This window comes from Apteryx mantelli, chromosome 8 (genome assembly GCF_036417845.1).
Source record: "Apteryx mantelli isolate bAptMan1 chromosome 8, bAptMan1.hap1, whole genome shotgun sequence".
Classification (NCBI taxonomy): Eukaryota; Metazoa; Chordata; class Aves; order Apterygiformes; family Apterygidae; genus Apteryx; species Apteryx mantelli.
The window spans coordinates 5,184,938-5,200,115 of NC_089985.1; the positions used below are offsets into that span (position 1 = coordinate 5,184,938).

Below are 15,178 nucleotides of genomic sequence, written 5' to 3' on the forward strand. Positions count from 1 at the left end.
GTGAGGAGAATGAGACTGACATCTGTTTAAGGGTAGGTTGGAGCTGACCGATCCACCTTTGCTTCCTGACCTGCTTCAGACACATGAGCTATCTGTTTTGCCAGCGCAGCTGTAGACGTGGTGAAAGTTCAGCTCAGGGGTCAAGAGAAGCAGCTGGGGAGGCTCCTGTTCCCTGCCGTCAGCAGCGTTTCCAGGAGATCTGTAGCCTCTCTTCCAGCCAGTGTCCTGTGCTGCAGCGATACGATCCCCTCAAATGCACTCGTGCCTGTGCTGTGGCAGCCTCTATCCCTTACTGCGCAATGGGCCACGGCAGTTGCTGCAGTTCTGGAAGAAGTTGCTTTGCCATTAGGATCGTTCATGGCATAGACTGAGAAGTAACGCAATGCTAGCTGAAATCCAAGCCTTGCTTTTTTCTCTGAAGTAGGACCAATTATCTCATTTCCTCCCCAGAAATCCGGAGCGATGTTTAGTCTGTTCTTTGAAGTTTCACTCATATTTTATTTAGCAATATAAGAAAGTAGGATGCGAATTGTGTTACACTGTCCTGGTTTAGTTTCTGACCATGCCCAGAGGCTGTTCAAAAGATCTCATGCTATTTTGCACTTGTATTGTCTCCCTTTTTGCTTCAGCAACTGCTGAGCGCTGCTGGTGAGATAACAAAGAAGTTCAGCATCTTCCACCTGGAAAAATTACATGTTGTGCTCAGCCAGTGTATTTACCGGCATCGACAAGACGATGACAAGACTCAGTTAATAGAGGTAATATTTTACATCACGCTTCCAGTCAGTGTTAGGCAGTTCCTCCAAGGGCACATTGTGGATATCGTGCTTCTTTAATCTTCATCTCTTTGCTGCTTAGCGGTCCATGTAATATAGGAGTTGTTCATTTCTGTCTGGAAGAAATTGGTGCATACTGCAAAGCGGTTGTTACGTTTGGCATGACTGTTGGCAGTTTCAGCAGGACAAAGCCCGAACCGGAAGATGAGGGATTCCACGCACACAGCCCTTTCAAAGCAGTTCACCTGGGAGTCTGTGAACAGCTTTTCCTGAGGGCCTCTCTTTGGGGAGGGGGCTGTGAAAGAAGGGCACTGGTCTCAGTTTGTCCCTTCCCCTTCCTCCCCTTACAGGCAGGCAAGCATGGTAAGGAACTGGGAAGTGTATGCCACCACCATAATCTCTTTTAGACTAGTGTGCGCGAGCGTCTCGAATTGCACACGGAGGGAGCTTTCTGCCTTGGCCAATGTTACACTGCTTATTGAGATTCGCTGAGGTCTCTTGTCAAGGAGGATTTACGAGTTGCCAGAAGTGAACAGAAATCTTGAGGAGGCCACCACGGCCCAAGTGAGGCACTCGTGGGACGGAGTCAGTATAGATATGCCAGCAATTCACTCTTCACATTCAAGAGCCACAAACCCACTGGTCTCCGACATGCGGGTGCATCGGAGGAGGCAAAATTCATTGTGCCTCTGCAGTTTGCCTTGAAAAGAGGGGGTCCCTTCTCCTAAGTCCTGCTCGTCTCCATCCCCTCTTGCACACCTGACAAAGAGCGAGAACACAGGCTCTGTTCTGCTTGCGACACAGGGAGGAGTATTTGTGCTCCAGGAAGCCACGAGGTTCAAAAGTGTGCCCATCTCATCCAGTCTGATGGCATGTTCTGGCTTGGGAAGGGAATTCTTTTCTGTTATCGCAGGGCCTGTGAGCTGCTGTAGCTTGAAGAACGTGTAGTGCTGCAGTTCAGGAAAGGTGATTGCACTTCTCTGATTCCCACTTCTCCCTTTAGCTTGACAAACAATCTCTGCTATTCTCGCTGCCCTGTGTAAGTAGGTAAGGAGCAAGCCCGAGTGTGCGCAGAGGGAAAGTGTAACAAGGAATTGCTGCAGGTGCACAAAGTACCTTCTTCAGCTGCTAGGTGTGGCTTCTTGGGACGTCTCTCCTCATCATGCTTTTTGAAAGCAGGTGCATGCAGGCTCTCTCTCTTACTCTGCTTGGGACACATAGGGGTGCCTCTAAAGCCAGAGGGACTAAAAAGACATTGTGATGTTTTCAGCACACCTATTTGATAAGTATCTTTTTCTTTGTAGGAGATGAAGAAGGAAATTGGAACCTTCCTTGGTGCCCAGTAATGTGAACTTCAGAAGACTGACTTCAGCTCCATGATGTTTTGTTTTAATTGTGTGCTGCCAGGTTATCTGTGCCTAATTCAGGCAAGAGAGCTTTGGCATACATGTGCAAGTATATCGTAAAATATACTAAAAACACTCAAATCAATGCCTTTACTTGCTTTGACTCGCTATTTTTTGTCCCATATATATAGTGTGTATGATCCACTGAGATGAGTGTGTTCGGCCCTCCTTCCCAGTGTGCATTGCCTTAATGTCTCGTGCCCAGCTTTTTTTTTGTGTGACCAATGGTTGTCAGTGCCTTTGGAGCTATGTTGATCTGGATGTCTTCCCTCAGTGCCTCCCTTTAAAGAAGGCATTTGAAAGCTTGATCAACATGATCATCCTTTGCCAGCTTCTTAGAATCGATTTTTCTGATGCCGTCTGTGGGGCTCCTGTGTTGTCTCTCAGGTGAGGTTTTTAAAACAAATCTGATCCCGACACAGGCAAAGCAAATCCTTCAGCAACCTCTGAATGCAGTTCAGAGGATATTCTTTCTAATTATCTGCTAGTGCCTGCAGTGGCTTTCATAGAATTAAGAGCCACCTCAAGAAAGCCTGGGGGAGGAAAACTGTTTCCAGAAACATCACTATTTTTGCTATGCCATAATTTTGCCGAACCAAGAAAAGAAAAAAATCCAGCTTGACTCAGAAAGCAAGATTTAGTGTGGAAACTTTCTACGGTGAAGCTTAGACTTGCTTGTAGTATTGACAGTGTCCTTGGTACTGGGGAACAAGGACTTTAACCTGACTTGTTAGCTGCAAGTTTTGGTGGCTTGCAGGTAACTTAAGTTGCACGTAGCTTCCTGGGCTTCTGGAAGGGGTTTTTGTTTGTGTCTCGCATGAAACTGAATCTCTTGCTGGTGATAAATAGATGTGCACAACACTGAAACAGCAAGCTTTATGGAAGAGGGACACCTCTTTAAACCAGCAGAGAGAAGTCCCCCAAGGTAATTTGACAGAGCTATTTCTTAATCTTATTTTCCCATGTCTGCCCAAACATTCCTTCCATCTGTATTGTTTGGATGTGTCTTATTACAAAGGGAATCACCAGCTGGGTTGCTTGTCAGCTCTGTTTCAATCACAGACACATTGGATCTTGAAAAATCTTAATACCGGCGTGCGTCTTCAGACTTAAAATAACTACTCTCTGTGAACAACTTACTTCTTGGTTGATCAGGTCTGTGGCAAAAGCAGACATGGGAGGGAGACAAATGTATATTGAAGAAGAAAGGCTTTTTACAGGGCTCGGTATGTGCACCCCTGCCGCTCCCCAAACCCACTGACCCACACGCCAGTGACAAAACCCCCAGTAGGCCACAGCCACACACTCGAGGTGTGGTGCCCACATGTTGCCCCTGTACTGTCATGCCATACCTGGATGCCAGCTGCTCGTAGCATCTGGCAGGGAGGATGCTCTGCCTGGCCTGGACAGAGGTTGCAATGCTGGTGCAGTGATGTCTGGTGGTGTCAAGCCAGATTTGGACTGCTGCACTGGGCTGATGTTACTCGTCCACTCCCGCTCCCTCTCCCTTTCCCACTGTTATAAATTTTCACGCTTCCTTCATATTTCTTCTCAGTCTGACTCCTCCTTCCTTTCAAAAGTCTCTGTTTAATTCCCTGGGTACCATTTAATCCAGCTGATGGTTATCTTCCTCTTCACTGTTATCAGTTTGGGGGCATATGCCTCCACACCTTTTGAGTGTCTCATTCACACACACCGTTTACACTTACATTCCCCCTTTATCAGCTGTTCCTGTCCAGGCCAGTTTGCCAAGGATGGGCAGGTGTCATCAGCCTTCTGTCCTGTTTTGGGAGCAGAAGAGAGAAAAGGCCAGTCTGGTTCAGACACTTCCCCATAAAATTACTTAGGTATTTAATTGGAGCTTTAGAGATATTTTTTGCTGTACCGTTTTGTTTTGTTTTTTTCTAGTTCCTTCTTTTGTTACTCTTGGGAGGAGGAGATAAACCGCTCATTGTATGCACTTGTTGTTGTTGTTGTTGAAGACAAGTAAACCAAAGAAGCAATTCCTTCTCACTGTATTTAATGAGACATACTGTTTTTCACCCGGGAACCTCCACGTCCTTTCAACAGCTCAGGATCTCTCAGTTCAACTCCCTTGGATGGGTCACTTCAGCTCTGGGGGTCTGGCAATCAAATGGATGCATGCATCCTATTCTTTATTCAACTGTGGAGAATATGGAGCAATTCAACCAACATGCATACTTGCTGGGTGTCTCAGAACCCATTGGCAATGTGTATTAAGAAGCTAATTCTCATCCCATTCCCATGTAAAATCACAAATCTGTGGACACAGAAGGAGAGATTTGTTAAAATAATCTTGCTTGTAGAGCTTGAATCTAGAGGACATTTGGTTATTGAAGTAGTATTTATTAAAAAAAATAGCCCCTGATGCCTTTCCCATGTTCTTGCTTGATGAGAAGAAATAGTGTCAGGGCATAGAGTAAAAGCACAACAAGCTGACCATGAGCCAGCAGTGTGCCCTTGTGGCCAAGAAGGCCAGTGGCATCCTGGGCTGTGTTAGGAAGGGCATTGCCAGCAGGTCAAGGGAGGTGATCCTTTCCCTCTACTCAGGAGCCTGGTGAGGCCGCATCTGGAGTACTGTGTCCAGTTCTGGGCTCCCCCCCAAAATGAGAGAGACATGGAGCTACTGGAGCGCGTCCAGCAAAGAGCTACGAAGATGATGAAGGGACTGGAGCACCTCTCATGTGAGGAAAGGGCAAGAGAGCTGGGCCTGTTCAGCCTGGAGAAGGGAAGACTGAGGGGGGACCTTTTCAGTGGGTATAAATATCTGAAGGGAGGGTGTCAAGAGGATGTGGCCAGACTCTTTCCAGTGGTGCCCAACGATAGGACCAGAGGCAACAGGCACAAACTGCAACACAGGAAGCTCCGTCCAAACATGAGGAAAAACTTCTTCACTGTGAGGGTAACAGAGCACTGGAGCAGGTTGCCCAAGACTCCATCCTTGGAGATATTCAGAAGCCGTCTGGATAGGGTGCTGGACAACGTGCTTGAGGTGAGCCTGCTTGAGCAGGGATGGGGGTCGGACTAGATGATCTCCAGAGGTCCCTTCCAACCTCAACCACTCTGTGCTTCTGTGATTCTGTTTATTTATATAATATAGATACATGTGTGTGTATGTTTGTAAAATGCATAGATAGACAGATAGATAGATAGATAGATAGATAGATAGATAGATAGATAGATGTGTGTGTGCATATAAACAGAGAGTATATAAACCACTGAGATTATGTTTTTCTCTTAGATGATCTAGCTGATGTTATTAACCTGAAATAGGCTTTCTGTATTCCAGCTCTTGTACACAGATTCTTTTGTGAAGCTCCATAATAACATCTCAAATGTACTGTTACTGTTAGATGCAGCATGTAAACTTGCATAGGTGTAGGTGTTTATCTGAACAGAACTTGTGGAAGTCCAGGTTTCACCAGTGTATCTCCTATTACGTAAAAAGTCTGATTTAGTATAATGGGTTGCTAACGTTTCTGTTTGTAAAGGTGCTTCTTACCTTCAAAGTGATAAATTGGAGTTCTAGAACACCACTGTATATATGTGATATATTGTACAATCAGAATAGTCCTATTTTAATGAAAAAGTAGACAAATAACTTGCTGCTGGGAGACTACCTGTGTACATTACTCAGTGAATACTGAGTAATGTAAAATCAGCTAGTCTAAGGAAAGTAAATATAATCTGGAACAAGCCCAATATATTAAGTGTATGACTAGAAGATATTCTAAAGAAAAAACTATTTTCAGACAAACTTCAGTGTTTTAAAACTGGAATTTTATGAGCTAGAATAACAGAGAAGGAGAACACCTGGACAGTAGTAGTGGATTACGGGGGCACTATGAGCCACTGTTGTGGTACTGATGGAAAACCAAGCATATGCTTGGAATACACAGGTATTCCAGGGCCTTAACAATATTTCACCTTAAATACACTGTGCAATACTGATCATCTAGGTTCTGGTTTGCAAAACTGCAGGATGTGTGCTGAGTGGCTCCTAGCATAATCTAGCTTTCACTAACCTATGATGAAGACAAACTTTGTCCTTTTAGCTTAGAAAGACAAGGTTAAGATGGGATATGACTATTATCAATAAATACATCAGAGGCTGAAGAGGAAGAACTGCAATATAAAGACAAAGCTGATGCAACAGTAAACATGTACAAGCTGCTAATGAACACCTGGAAATTAAAACAAGTTTCTGTATCAAAGGAGTAAGACTCTGGAATTGACTTTGAAGAGCACTTCTAGAAACAAAACAACCTAGCTACTTTTGAGAACACCTGAAATTTAAAATGTGCAAAAGATCAGTAAATGCTTCAGTTTAGAAAGACTAAGGTAACCTGCAGATGTAGTGGTTGAAATAGTGGGAAATAAGTGACAATTTCAAACATTTGAAAAAAGCCTGAATTTGCTCATTAATGAGCTGCTGAAAGACCACATGGAGGCAAACTGTTCTGAGAGAGCAAGTCTATCCTGCACCTTCTAAAGATAGTATTTTCTTTTAGAATGTGCCTCTAAAATGGAGCTCCTAGAGAAGGGATGGGAAAACTGTTCATTTCCCCCATTTACCTGTTTAATTTCTTTTTTTGATCTCATTATGTATCCTTTTATAAAAGATTGATTTACCTCAAGAGGAACAAATTGATGGTCATTTCCAGTCCAACAGAGATGTTTTATTTACAAGATTTTTATTTTATATATATAGTTAGGAAGGCCCAACATTGCTAATATTTGTGTACATGACTACCTCTAGGCTGAGAACACTCAACACAGTTGGAGTTCTTACATACACTGATTTTTCTAATAGTGTTGGGATACTGAAGTTCAGCTTCCACTGAAATGTTTTTGAAATTTACCTTAAAATTTTTAAAACAGAGAGAACTCTAAATATAGAACCATAAAACACAGATAAATAGAAGAACTAGCCGTATCTGGAAGGTTATGTAGAGAGCACAAAACTCTAATCACAACAAAATCCAGCTGTTTTAATGCTATTTTGAAGCATCTAATTCATATAATCTTAATGCTATCGAAAAGACTGCCACAAGATGGCACCACAGTATTTTGGGTGATGATGTTACCATATCAAAACAATGATTTTTTTCTTAATATAAGTATAAAATAAAATAGCTGTGGATATAAGAAGTGACCTTATTTTAAGATAATCTCTATAAGAAATAACCTTTAATGCTGCAGAAGTACTACTTACTTTGAATTGCTCCTATAAATGCAACAGCAATTGGTTCTGTTCATCAGGCTTAGCAGCTAGTGTAGCCAACCTTCCCACTGACTCAACAGGGCACTGACAATTGTGGTGGGCTTTCCTGCCATAATTAGTCAAGTTTGTGATAATTTGGGGGTTGAAAGCTAAGCAGTTAAATTCTTTGCTGAACTATGGCCTAGATAAACAAAGCTTTTTTACTGTCTGTCTTGATTCTTCACCTTCCTTTACTCATACATTACCCACAGCAACATCTTGCCGTTCTTTGCTAAGGATAGCCATGCCTGCATTGGATAAAGATGTTCACAGGAAAATAGGTGACTCAGGGCACTACTCTACACAGTAGTAGGAATATAATACTGTTTTTGATAGGTTACTATTCTCCCAGGCTTGTTTGTTATCATCTGTAAGTTTTGTTTTTTTTTTCCATTGCTGCACTTTTGTGTTCACTGACAGGGTACACAGGAGTCTATAAAGAGGAAACCCAAACGCTCTTGCTATATGGCATTGACCACCAACCTTGTGTTCGGTGTCCGCTGTAGTGTTGGGTTCAGGATTGGGCTGACATTAATTAAAGACAGAAAGAATTTATATAGTGGGGAAGCTCATCTGTTGTACCAGTGAGGAGTTTTTCTCTGGTCCGTGTTTACTTCTCATTCCAGTAAATGTCCCAACTGCTTGGAATTCCATCCTTTCCCTTGGGGAAAAAAAAGTTAAAAAGTCTTGACTGAGTCTAAATCTGTTCTGTGTTACTATAATCTCATCACTCTGGTTCTTTGAATCACTCTCCACATTTTGTGCTTGTACACTGCTTTAACACGTATGATTACTACATCTCCTTGGCTGAGGCACTGTATTCGTATTCAGCTTTTTAATGTGTCTGCAGAAGTCAGTCTCTGTTGCCCTGGCTCATTTCCTAGACAGTCTCTGAATTCCTGCCTGTTCACTAGTATCTTCCCGCTAAATGAGATGCCTCATATTTTAAAGTAATATTCCAAATGGTAATTTATAAAGTTTTTGGAGAGTTCTTTGCTCTGTGAAATGCTGTCTACACTGTTGCACTTAAAGTTTCCATGTCCAGTTCTGTAGTTATTTGTCACTGGCAGGTGATGGCATGTTGTTTCCCTGATTTAAGATACAGCTAGACATATCTAGAAAGTTTGGTTAGTGCAGTAGTATTGCTCTTGGTAGCTATAAAATATTACGAACATTAACATCATGAATCTGTGTCTTGAAAGAACGAAAGGATTCAACACTCTTATTTTGCAGGGAAAAAACAAACAAACAAAAAAACCAGTCCTAAACAGTCCTAGACTGTAACATCCAGGACCAGCGTTTAATTCTTGGACCACATTTGGGCCTGCATGGTGATATTCACATGTATTATCTTGCTTGAAAGTAAACTTACAGCAGCCGGAGGAATAGGTCATTTCAATGAAAGGCCATTCCTCTGGCACTCAATTCCCACACTTCCCATTGCAGCCAAAGTCTAAGGGGACATTGCATAAACATTATCTATTTGTTCAGATCTTTGAAAGGCTTTCTGATGAAAGCTCATACGTGTGTCTAAATAAGCAAGCTGTCATACCCAGGTGTCTTTCAGCAATGTTTCTAGGCGTCACATGTCCAATTAGTGCCTGCATTTCAAGTTGTTCCCCCTTAAATATACCAGTTCACATCTGTGAAGCTGAATCTCACTATGTCTTTTTCTGTCCATATTCTGGTGCCTCCATGCACTTATGTTATAGAACCTCCCCAAACTACAGTGCAATTTAACGTCTGCAGATTTAATTTACTTATGGATTTTCCACATTTCTATACCATTAAAGAAGATCTTGAGGAAGCTCTATCCTGGGATGTGTTTCATTCTGTCATTTTTCTTTCTGTGATGTGGACTACTCATAGAGGATCATTTCCTTGGATAGTTTCACCAAAATTATTTTGACTTTTATTTAAAAAATAATTTTGACTTCAAGTACCAATACATGAGGAACAGGAATTGTGTTTCAGGAGGACAGTAAAATATGAATTTGTTCCAATTTCAATCTATTCTAATAGGGGAGAAACCTGACTTTTGTTAAGAAACCAAACCTTTTATTTTAATAGTTACTGAACTGAGTTCTCCCAGGAACCTTCAGGCATGCTTACGCAGCCACGCATCCCAGCACCCGTGTTGCCAGAGCTCCCAGGGTTTCAGTCAGCAGGCAACTTATTGAAGAGGCAGTAATCTGGAACTGAGACTTGTCAGTGGCTTTCCAGGGCTGCCAAGAAACTAGGTGGGCAAGCCACCAGGAAACCGGGCAAATTTCCAGGGAAAACCTGCCTGACAAGTTAGGCTCTTGCATAGCCTGCCTGGGTTCTCCAGAACCATTTTTTGACATCTGCCTCTGTAGTCTTTCTCATTTTTACAAATCTACATTCTCTGAAGAAAAACTGTGAAGTCAGAGAGTCTTTTTAGCGTACTTCATCCCTGTAAATATTAAATAATAACAAATAACAAATAATCTATCTGCGACATCTTCCTTGCTATTTAGAACAGCTTTGGGTCTAGGTCTATAAGATACAACATCTAGAAATAGGTTATAAAGCTCTCGTACTATAAACACTAGGAATGGTATGGAGTATATAATGTTTACAAGGTTATTTTCATTTTTAGGGCTGATTTTGTTTTTCTGTGAAGGGGTAATTTCAGGTTTATTTCCAAATACTGTAAGTCTGTCGCTGAAAATAGGTTGTGCCACTGACCATGTGTGTATTTCATTGGGAATGGGAAAATCATACTAAGCAAGACCAATGTTTTAGACAATTTCATCAAATTATAAATGGTTTAGTCAAGAAATAATTTGGCACAGAAATATATATATATCACTCTAAACTGACTCTGTAGGATTAATAATAAGACCAAGAACATAATTTAAGAATCTTGCCTCACCTTAGTCTAATAACAATTATGAATTATATGCATCATAAAGTTTAGATGGGTAATTTGGCTATGCGTTCTCTTTGTTTTGCTATTCAACTGCTACTGTTGTTTACTACATTCTCCAATAAATTAGGTGCTTTATCTCTGTGGAATTTCTATGCAGTATGAAGAACCCATTAGGTGAAAATAAGCATTTTACTTCTAAGGTGGGCTATAGCATATGTTTGAAAAACAGGCTTTTTTTTCCTGTCCGCTCAAATTAACCTGGCATGGTATTTAATTTATTCAATTTCCATAAGCTTATTGGTAACAGAAGAGGGGTTTTATTATTATTTTTCTTATGTTTTGCTTAATAAAGAGTGCAGTTTGATGAATACTAAGTTGTTAAGAAAACTGGCGTGGAGAGATGAACACTTTCAATTCTTGGCTGACCACTGAAAGCACACAGTCCCATGCATGCTGAGGGGTTCACACCATCTGATAGGTGCTGGGTGGCAGGTGTTCATGCAGTTTTCATCCAAGTGAGGAGACATCTCTATCATTAAAAAAAAAAAGAAAAAAAAAAAAAAGCTCCTTTCTCCTCAAATTCTGTTCTAATGTTTCCTTTTTACAGTGCCTTCATGGCACGGTCTGTCTTTCACCGAGGACAGTAGGGAAGCTCTGCATAGGATCCGCAAAGCAGAATGAGGTTTATGGCTTTGGGGTTGTCTACAAGGAGGCATCTGTTCACAGGCTGAGCTAAAAAGGTACTTTATAGCTCCAGAGAGATTTCATTAGCATCAGGATTTCCTGTAGGAGTTTGGTGCCTTGTTGTGGTCATTGTTGTAAGTGGGAAAAAGCTTCCTTCTCTTTTTGTACAAGGGAAGGCTTCTTACCATTAAGATAACCTAAACTAATGTTCGTTATTTTCTCATTATCCCCACAATAGGCTAGTTATGCTCCTGGGACACTTCATTTATTTTCTAAATTTGCACTGCACCTCCATTCCTTCTGCAGAGCCAGGAGGTGAGTCCCATTTACAGTTAGGGCTTTCAAGCCTTTCTGACTGATGTCAAGTCAGAGAGCAGAGCATCTCTGCACAGCTCCCTTCTCCTGGGCTATAGACCTTGAAATGTTTTCCATCTGGGGTCATTTGAGGTGGTGCCTTAGAGGTTCTGCTCCAGACTTCCAGGACACAGAGTTTCAGAGGCCTCAGGTCCACCCAGTTGATAGAATGACCTTGGCTTTGAAAGCAAAGGGTCTCTCTTATTGCCACTGTGCACCTGAAAAACCTGGCAGAAGTCCGGCCCTGGATTCGCTGAAAGTTTATCAAACTTGAAATACAGAGTGAAATGTTTATGATCCAGCAAGCTGGAATTTTTCTGATGAAACTTTTGCTTGGAAAATTTCTAGTCAGCTCTAGACAAGGTTCACTTCAGCAATGTAAAGTATGGACAGTGTGGGGGGAGGACAATTAGACAAAAGTTAGAGATCAATGAATAGCCCGCTTGCTTTTGTTTGTTGTTTTGCCGGTAACAACCCATACAGCTTGAAGGAAGAGCAAAGGCTGATGTCTGGAAATATGAAAGGAAGAGACAGAAAGACAGAAAAAACATTAGTTAACCCTATCTACGTGCACAAAATGCAATCCTGAAATTGTTTTTAAACGTGACGACCGAATAGCTGCGCATACTCACAGTGAAAAATTTACCCCTAAGAGGTCCTCTACAACAATATAGCCAGTGACACATTCGGTTGCTCCTGAATTCATTCATGTGGAGATACATCGGTTCCTAATTTATTTGTAGAGTGTCCGTAATTGAAATAAGTAGATATCATTGATCTCTCAAACTACAGCTATGTACAGCAGCTAATGGTCTTTTTTTGATTACAATATTATTTATTATATCATTATAGACATATGTACATTATATGCTACAGCATCATTTCTCTACATGCACTACTATTTCCTGGTTCCTGCATCCTTTTAGGAAAAAAAAAACAACAAACTTCTGGGGTGGAAGACGCAGAGAGAATCTATGGTCTCCGTTTGACCGTGACCTTTCAAAGACCCATCAGTTGGGAGGGGGTTGTGATGGCCTTGCCTGTCTTGGACAGAATGGCTGCGTTCTGCCCCTACTGACTGCGTGCGGGACGCCAGCCCGGACTTCTCCAGCACTCGGGCACGTGCAGCTCTTCTGAGGCGATGATTATGAAACAGCTTGTGAGTCTTCCCCAGCACACGAGGGCTGTATTTCTGCTGCAGGTATCCCAAATACATGTATGCGTGCACCTGTTGTGTCACACAGCTGCAATGAGGCCAGCACTTCCCAGACACGTGACATGTATGGCGTGTGTGCCTGCTTTGAGTACAGGCCATTGCCAAAGCTTTAACCTTGCTGGCCGTGCGAACACTGTCACAGGTGCCCTATTTTGTGCCTGTTCAGCATGGGAACCGTACATCTGATGCACCTCCCAAATGTCATCTGCGCAGTGCACTTGCTACTGTCAAATAGCTTCCTGGGATTGGGGGAAATAGGGTAGCCCGGTGTGTGCTAGTGTTTGTGATTGCTGGTCATCTCCCAGACAGGAGGCAATGTTGGGTGTGTATCCCTGTGGCGGGATGGGGCCCGCGTTCCCCACACAGTGTTGCCCAGATGGAGGCAGCCAGCCACAGACAGAGGGCTTGTGAAAAGAGGCAAATTTATTGGGGTGTGTGCATAGGGCAATGCTCCCAGGGGGAATCGAATGTCTCCGGAAGGATGGGCAGTCGCTGTGCAGGTGATCACAGGAGCCTCTGTCGCACACCTCCTTGCAACGGCATCTTCAGCAGGATCAGGTGAGGTTCCCCAAAGTGTGCTTTTGCTCCATTTGCAGAACCCTCTTTTGGCGTCAGTCTAACAGGCTCCTGAGACGATCCTGCAGCTCGGTGAACTCGCACAGTGCCTGGGTGTGGGCGTCAGGCTCCTGCACCAGGCGCTGGAAGAGGTTGAGCGGGCTGGCCGTTTGGAAGGTCACTGGCAGGGGGACCTCCCTGGGCACCCTCTCGTTGCCTAGGAGGAAGTGGTGAAGCTCCTTCTCCTCCAGGCAGCGGTGCAGGTAGTGCAGGACATCCCTCAGACGCTCCAGGAGATGCTCCGGGCACCACTCTGATGGGGGAAGCAGCGCCAGGAGGTGCATGGTGACTGTTTTCAGGTGGACAGAGGAAAGCACCGAGCCCTCCAGGAGGTAGGTGAGGAGCTGCAGACACGCCAGGTGGCAGCTGTCCTGGGGGGCCTGCCTGGCCACGAATCTGAAGAACAGCAGCTCTTGCAGGGCACAGCTCTCCAGCCACGTTGTGCTGCTGCTGAGGCCAGCCTCCGCCTCCTGGCTGCCCACAAAGACCCCCAAGTCGTCTTGCTGCACCCCCAGCATTATCTCAACATGCACGGTCCTCCCAGAGTCATATGCGAGCTGGAGCTTGCAGGAACGGGAGGAGGGCAGCACCGTCAGCTGGCAGTTTTGTTCGGCAGCAATCACGTCCCAGGCGTTTCTCACAAAGAGCTGGAACCAGTGGGCGGTTTTCTCCACATCCAGGTAGAAGCCGGTGCACAGGGTGTGTAGGAGCCCGGGGCGCTGATACCTGCGCACTTGGCTCTGGGAGCGGTGCCGGAAGCACAGCACGTCCCCAGCAGCTGCTCCCTCTCACACATGCACTCCAGCTTCACATGGACACGGCCGTGCCTCGCCGGCAGCTCCTCACCGGTGCCCAGCTCCAGGTGGAAGGAGTGCCCGGGTGGTGGCTTCAGGGGCACGAGCAGGCTGTAGACGGTGTCCTCCCCGTGGTGGCTCCAGCCTTCAAAGACACTGCCCACGCCGATGCACCGTTCCAGCCGTGGCAAGAAAGTTGTCAAAGAGATCATGTGGCAGGCATGGAGGAGGTTGCCCACCAGCTCCTCCACCACCTTGCACGTGTGGGCCACGTCCTGCGCTGGCCCGCAGAGGTGCTGCTCGTAGAAGGTCTCTAGGGCCCTCTGGCCTGTGGAGTCCAGCTGCTGTTCAGGAGAGAGCTAGTGCACAGCGCCCACAGCCTCCTGCTCCTCGCCTTCCCCCTCTTCCTCGCTGCTGGAGGAGCTCAGGCCACTGCTGCTGTCAGACTTGTCAAAGTCCTGCTCCGTGGCCATCCAGAAGAGCCCAAAGAGCAGCACAAGGCCTCCAGCAAAGGTCCCAAACTGCCACAGGTCCCAGGTGGCGAAGACCACGTCTCTCCTGAAAAGTCCGCTCTGCGGCTCCTGCATCATCTCCGCAAACTCCTGCTGCAGCCGAGTCATCTCCTGACTCAGCTGCTCCTCGTGCTGCTGCATCCGCTGCTCCGTGGCCGCATCCATGTGGTCACTGACCTTCAGCGGCTGCAGGACAATGCCCAGCACGGCCAGGACGAGCACAAGGCCCACAGCCATGGCCTAGAGGAGATGGGAGAGAAGCAGGTGAGCCGGGCTGGCTGGGAGAGAGCTTGCGGATTGGCGGCAGGAGCTGCAGGCACGAAGGGGCAGGATGGAAGAAGGGGTGAGGGAGCTCGGAGGCAGCAAGGGTGGGGTTTGTGAGCGCTGCCTGAGCGAGGACCCCGGGCCGCCCCAAGGAAAGCGCTTGGGCCCTGGTGCCCGCAGGCTCCAAGGGGACGCAGGCCCTAGACGCTGATGCTGTGGGGCCCATCCTGCCAACCCTCCCCTGAGGCCCAGCATCCTGGCCAGGCTTTGTTCCAGGGGCAGGGGTGCAGAAAGGGCAAGTGCCACCAGAGTGGGGACTCCCGAGGCCCCATGCCCCCCCAAGGGAGCAGTGGCCTGCAGAGCTGCGGGTGCCCGGCACA

At 45.2% G+C, this 15,178-nt stretch overlaps 1 pseudogene; it reads right to left on the reverse strand.

Moving 5' to 3' along the window:
- Positions 1 to 13,224: 13,224 nt before the first annotated feature.
- On the reverse strand, positions 13,225 to 14,771 carry LOC136992533 (inositol 1,4,5-trisphosphate receptor-interacting protein-like 1; annotated as a pseudogene).
- Positions 14,772 to 15,178: the final 407 nt, after the last annotated feature.